This window comes from Mauremys reevesii, linkage group 9 (assembly GCF_016161935.1).
Source record: "Mauremys reevesii isolate NIE-2019 linkage group 9, ASM1616193v1, whole genome shotgun sequence".
In the NCBI taxonomy this organism is placed as follows: Eukaryota; Metazoa; Chordata; order Testudines; family Geoemydidae; genus Mauremys; species Mauremys reevesii.
Genome location: NC_052631.1, coordinates 61,161,365 through 61,168,122, shown reverse-complemented (window position 1 = coordinate 61,168,122; position 6,758 = coordinate 61,161,365). Strand labels below are relative to the sequence as shown.

General features: G+C 56.1%; 1 long non-coding RNA gene across 1 annotated transcript; it reads right to left on the bottom strand.

The window, feature by feature from the left end:
- Positions 1 to 1,206: 1,206 nt before the first annotated feature.
- On the bottom strand, positions 1,207 to 6,540 carry LOC120371577. The gene is made up of 3 exons (XR_005584446.1): positions 6,487 to 6,540; positions 3,094 to 3,224; positions 1,207 to 1,263 (listed from the first exon to the last, which is right to left on the bottom strand). It is a non-coding gene; the product is annotated as an uncharacterized LOC120371577 (long non-coding RNA).
- Positions 6,541 to 6,758: the final 218 nt, after the last annotated feature.

Sequence of the window (6,758 nt, the reverse complement as noted above, 5' to 3'; positions counted from 1 at the left end):
AGGCGAGACAAAGACGAGGAGGAGCAATAGGGGTGTCTGAGGTCGGGTCGCTGGAAGCCTGTGGTGTGGCCCAGGACTCCCCAAGATGGACTTGGCTGAAAGTCACTGATTTCTGTGCTAACAAGCTCTGTTCTACGCTGTGTTTCTGTCAACTAATAAACCTTCTGTTCTACATGGTGGCTGAGAGTCACCGCTCACTGTAGGAGCTTCTGGCTTCCCCAGGATCCCTGCCCGGGGGGACTCATTGCGGGAAGCACACGGTGTGGAAGGGGATGCTGAATGCTCTGAGGTCAGACTCAGGAAAGTCGAAGCTCTGTAAGCTTCTTGCCCTGGTGACAGTATGCCCAGAGAGAGGACGCTTCCCCAGAGTCCTGTCTGGCTTCATATGAAGTTGTTCCGGAGCATTGGCCCAGTGACTTTGTGACAGCAGGCACCACAGGGGAGCCCACCTGTCTGTGGCATACAAGAAACCCGTGACCCAAACCTGCCAAGCCTCCCCCGCTGGCTCCACCAAGTGGTACGAGCCGCTGGGGGGAGGCAGCAGGGCCAAAAACACCACACCCCCCTCCCACTTGCTGCCTTTACACACTGTCTTTAGGTGAAGGGCCAACAGCTGCTGCCCTCACCACATCCCCAACCCAGGATTCTGGACCCTTTCCCCACTGTGGACCTGGCATCATTATAAACCCAGCACTGAAGAGCAGCCACATGGTGCTGCATCCCTTTTAACTCTGCTTCACCCTTACCTCAGGGCATTCAGCTACCACATCCTGTTACCTGAAATTGGGCCAGCCAGCAAGCTTAGGGAGGACTAATGACCCACCAGAGTTTGGTAGAAAGCAGCACATTTATTATACTGATAGCTAACTCAAAAGAAGTGGGCAGGGGGAGGGTCACACTCGCACTCGCATACTCACACTCCCAGGACAGGCACGGCACTGGAGATGTCAGGATCCTTCAAGGTAAGTGTCCCACAGCACAGTGATGGATGGTGCGATTAAGGTAAGTCTTCCCGAGGCACGATGGAATGCAACATGGTGAACAATTGGCCCAGTGGTCTGGGAGAAGGGCCTTCATGAGAGGTACAAGCTTGTGAGTGCACTGCTGAGCACATGGCCCCTTCCCCTTTTAAGGACCTGCTCCTCATGGCCTGTGACTAGAGATGACTTGGCCGCATCTGGTTGGTCACACTCCACCTCAGGCAGTGTCCATGCATAGGGTGTGTGAGTGCTGCCTAATTAGAGTCCCAGACATCTTGTCTTCCTGTAAAAAGCAACAGAATCCTGTGGCACCTTATAGACTAACAAATGGATTGGAGCATAAGCTTTCGTGGGTGAATACCCACTTCGTCAGACGTATGGCCAGGTAGCTCTGCGCTCTGCCCCATCCACAGGCGCCGCCCCCACAGCTCACATTGGCCTCAGTTCCCAGCCAATAGGAGCTGCCGGGGATGGTGCTTGGGGCGGGCCAGCATGCGGAACCCCCTGGCTGCGCCTACGTGTAGGAGCCGGCGGAAGGACATACCACTGCTTCCGGGAGCTGCACGGAGCCACAGCATTCACAGAGTGGGGCAAGCCCCTGACCCTGCTCCTTGGCTGGAGTGCCGGAGTAGGGCAAGCCCCAGACCCAGGGACGGCTCCAGGCACCAGCACACCAAGCGCGTGCCTGGAGCGGCAAGCCACGGGGGGCACTCTGCCTGTCGCCATGAGGGCGGCAGGCAGGTTACCTTCAGCAGCTTGCCTGCGGAGTGTCCGCTGGTCCCACGGCTTCGGCGGATCTCCCGCAGGCGTGCCGCCGAATCCACGGGACCAGGGGACCTCCTGCAGGCAAGCCACCGAAGGCAGCCTGCCTGCCGTGCTTGGGGCAGCAAAATACCTAGAGCCGCCCCTGCCTAGACCCCATTACCCAGCAGGAGCTCGAGGGCTGGACTAAAAATCTGAATTGCCAGATGTGCCCCCCGGACCATAGTTTGCCCACTCTGGTCCAAGCATTTCCCAGCTCAAGTCTGCATCCCAGAGGTGATGCCGGGGCGGGGGGGGGGGGAGGGGGCAGCATAGGGAGGTCAAGTGCCCCCCCAGATTGGCCTGCTGGGAACAGGGAGGGAGAGGGGCTCTACCTCCTCTCCCTGTGCCTCCCCCGCATACCTTTGGATACATTGGCTGCTCTTCCTGGCAGCTGGGTGGGGAGCAGGACTCTAGCGCACTCGGCCCCAATCCCCGCAGCATGGCCCGGCCCACTTGCCAGGGACAGGTGCCGAGCGAGCCAGAAACATGCAGGGGGGAGACTGGCTCACTCAACCCTTTTCCTGGCAAGTGGGGCGGCAGCGGGCTGCCCCCCACCCGGGCCCTGTTGCAGATACAGGGGCTGAGCAAGCCGGAGCCCCACTCCCTCCTGCTGGCAGCCGAGCCCAGCCTGCCTCCCAGCCAGGCTCTCTCAGGCAGAAGTGGCTCTTTCCCGCTCCCTGCCCAGCTACCAGGGAGAGTGGGTTGAACTTGCTGGGGGAGTGGGGAGGCACAGGGCGAGAAAGACAGAAACCCCCAGTCCCCTCCCTGCAGGTAACATGGGGCAGGGAGAACATGGCAGCCCGGGGCTGGGCGGGGCAGGGTGTGACTCGGCAGGGGAAACATGTGGGGCGGTCACATGTCCTCCCCTTTAGCTTGTGCCCCCCCAAGTCATACCTTATGTGTGGGTGTGGGGGGCGGGGAGGGACAGTAGTGGCCATGCAGTGATTGCATTTAGCCCTCTGAGTTGGAGATAGAGAGGCCACTGGCACTTAACAGAGGTGCTGGTGTCTTAATAGGGGATGTCAACTCCCCTCACAGTAGTGTGACCAGATGTCCCAATTTTATAGGGACAGTCCCAATATTTGGGGCTTTTTTTAGGATGGGCTCCTATTACCCTCCACCCTTTCTCCCAATTTTTCACATTTGCTGTCTGGTCACCCTACCTCACAGACACTTCGCCTCCCCAAAAGGCTTCCGTGGTATTTCCCCAGCTGTGCGGATCCCACATCCTTGTGAGCATGGGAAGGGTGGCTGGGATTAAAATAATGGAATAATAAATGCTGAGACATTTGGCAGGCTGGGACCTTACCTGCTGACTTTCCCATGAGCAGAGATTCCCATTCACAAGCCTGAAATCATCTCCTGCCTGGAGCGAGGAGGAGAGGAGCCCTTTGTCCCAGCTGCCCAGGGCCTTGAGGAACCAGATTTTCTGAGAGGCATCTACACAGGTGAGCAATGGGATAAATCACCTCCGAACCCATCAACAAGTGAAATGAAATGTTGGGACCCTGGGAAAGTGGCATGAACACTCCCAGCTCTACCTCTTCTTGTGAGCTCTGCAGAGGCAGGTCTCAGCTGGAGATGTGCAGTGTTTGCCTTGGCTCTGAGCAGCCCCTTTCTGCCTGGGGGGCCCTTAGCCATAGGCAGAATAGGCAGTTGCCTAGGGCCAGGGCGGGCACTTCCATTAGGTGACCCTAGGCATTCGCCTAGGGCGTCAGGATTCGGGGGGCGGTATTTTGTGCGCTCCCCATGGGGCACACGGGAGCTTCCAGTTCCACTCCCATCGTGTCGCTGAAGAAGGACCTTCTGCTGACGTGCCGCGGAAAACAGCGGCAGGCAATTGAGCAGCTCAATGACTGCCGCTGTCGCCTGCAGCATTTCAGCGGAGGGTCCTTCTTCGGCGGCATGATGGGAATGGAACCGGAAGCTCCCACGCGCCCCGTGGGGAGCACACAAAATTCCGCCCCCCAAATTCTGCCTAGGGCACCAGAAACTCTGTCACCACTCCTGCCTAGGGCACCACTCTGCCGGCCTGAGGGGAAGCAGTGGAGTATGTAACAGCAGGGCTGAGTCCTAGAGAGAGCCGAATGCACGGCCTGCAGCACAGTCTGAGGGAGAGGATTGGCTGCTGGGGTCTCTGGGAAGGGGTGGGGGAAGGAACTCACCTGTGAATGTGACTCTCTCCCCGGTGTGAGGTGAGGCAGGCTGGGTGGCTCTGGCAGTATCCTTTGTTGCCCCCCATAATGTGCATTCTTCCCCTCCATGGAGAATCCCTCTCTCCCACCTCCCCTCCAGCAGGGCTTGGTTGGGTAAATCTGGGGGGAGGAAGGAGGCGGGGGGGGGGTGCTGGCAGGCTGGCTGTATGCCGAGGAAGTGAAACTGAAAGTGGCTCACTTCCTCAGCAGCCACCCCATGCAACAGGGGCTGGCTGGAATTATCACACACAGATGGCTGGGCTGGGGATAGGGTGACTAGGTAGCATGTGTGAAAAATCAGAACGGGGGTTGGGGTAGGGTTTTATTCAATATCTTCAATATCTTTATTAACGATCTGGAGGATGGTATGGACTGCACTCTTAGCAAGTTTGCAGATGACACTAAACTGGGAGGAGTGGTTGATACGCTGGAGGGTAGGGATAGGATACAGAGGGACCTAGACAAATTAGAGGATTGGGCCAAAAGAAATATGATGAGGTTCAACAAGGACAAGTGCAGAGTCCTGCACTTAGGACGGAAGAATCCCATGCACTGCTACAGACTAGGGACCGAATGGCTGGGCAGCAGTTCTGCAGAAAAGGACCTAGGGGTTACGGTGGATGAAAAGCTGAATATGAGTCAACAGTGTGCCCTTGTTGCCAAGAAGCTAATGGCATTTTGGGTTGTATAAGTAGGGGCATTTCCAGCAGATCGAGGGATGTGATCATTCCCCTCTACTCAGCACTGGTGAGGCCTCATTTGGAGTACTGTGTCCAGTTTTGGGCCCCACACTACAAGAAGGATGTGGATAAATTGGAGAGAGTCCAGCGGAGGGCAACAAAAATGATTAGGGGGCTGGAGCACATGACTTATGAGGAGAGGCTGAGGGAACTGGGATTGTTTAGCCTGCAGAAGAGAAGATTGAGGGGGGATTTGATAGCTGCTTTCAACTACCTGAAAGGGGGTTCCAAAGAGGATGGATCTAGACTGTTCTCAGTGGTAGAAGATGACAGAACAAGGAGTAATGGTCTCAAGTTGCAGAGCGGGAGGTTTAGGTTGGACATTAGGAAAAACTTTTTCACTAGTAGGGTGGTGAAGAACTGGAATGGGTTACCTAGGGAGGGAGTGGAATCTCCTTCCTTAGAGGTTTTTAAGGTCAGGCTTGACAAAGCCCTGGCTGGGATGATTTAGTTGGGTTTGGTCCTGCTTTGAGCAGGGGGTTGGACTAGTTGACCTCCTGAGGTCCCTTCCAACCCTGAGATTCTATGATTCTATGACCAGATGTCCCACTTTTATAGGGACAGTCCCAATTTTGGGGTCTTTTTCTTATATGGGCTCCTATTACCTCCCCCCCACCTCCTGTCCTGATTTTTCACACTTGCTATCTGGTCACCCTAGGTGGGGGATAACTGATCTTATATAAGACAATGCCCCAAATATCGGGACTGGCCCTATAAAATCAGGACATCTGGTCACCCTAGCTGGGGAACACGTCTCTTCCCTGAGCTGGCAGTAATCCATCTCATCTAGGGGGAGCTGAGCAGGGCAGGATGAGCTGCTGTGGCTCCATGGGTGCCCCGTCCCTTAGATCAGATGCTGTGCTAACTTCACCATGGTCTGTGGTGCTGGCAGTGGTGCCCAGTTGTGATAGGACCTGAGGGTTTGCTGCTGCTGTTGCCACTCTGCACCCCAAGAGGTGGATTTTGGGGTCCTGCAGCTTTCCACCTATCTCCTCCTCTACTGCAGCTGTTGGACCAGCAAGCTGCGGGGGGAGGGGGTGAGCCAAGCATGGAAGAGTAATGTGTTGCCATTTAGATTGTCATTTAACAACTTTGTTTGCCAAAAATGCTTGCTAACAATCCTGAATCCAATTTCAATATTTTTTTATTAAAAAAAAAAAAATCAATATCTTAGCCAAAAACAGAAAATTAAGTTGTTGACAATTATTTGTGACAAGTTTGGTTTGGGGCAGGGAGTGGGCCAGTTTTCATCAGAGAAACAAAAAATGTTGACTGGCTTTCCTATAGCCCTGTTACTGCTGTCACGGACTCACAGATTGTGCCCACTCGTGACTCTGTGCGGTCCGTGGGGGGTGCCCCTTTCAGTGCGACAGCCCTTCTCGGGGGGGGGGGGGGTCCACTCTCTCGGGATCAGGCCCCTCCACCTCCTGGAGCCACACCTCTCTGAGCCTTAGCACGTCTGTCTCTTACCATGGGCCCCTCAGGGAGCCCACGCGCTCTGGACCCCCCAGGCCTCCTCACCCCCAAAGGGGTTGATGCAACCCTGTTCTCTAGACCAGAGCGACTCTCAGCCAGCATAAAACAGGAGGGTTTATTGAGAGTTGAACACAGCACAGGAAACTCTCTCAGGGCCTCAAGCCTGGCCTCCCTCAGCCCAGCATATCCCCGTCTCCTGCATCCAGGTGGGCTCTGCTTACTCCCCATCTCCAGTCCCAAGCCCCCCTGCTTCCCACCTGGGCCTCCGATATCCCCGGCCCCAAGCCCCACCTCTGTCCATTGTCTTCTCTCCAGGTAAACAAGGTCGTAAACAGGAAGGCCTGGGTCTCCTCTCCTCTCAGCCCTCCTCTGGCTGGAACCGGCTGGTCAGGTCACCGGGGTCCTCTCTTCACAGCCCATTGTCCTCCCACTGGCCAGAACCAGCTGGGTCTCCTGAGCCGGGTCACCAGTCGCTGGGGTCTCCATCCTTCAGGCCATTGGCCGGGGTCCCAAGTTCCCTCTCCGGTTCTCTGTAACAACAAACTCCCTCTCCCCTCACCTCG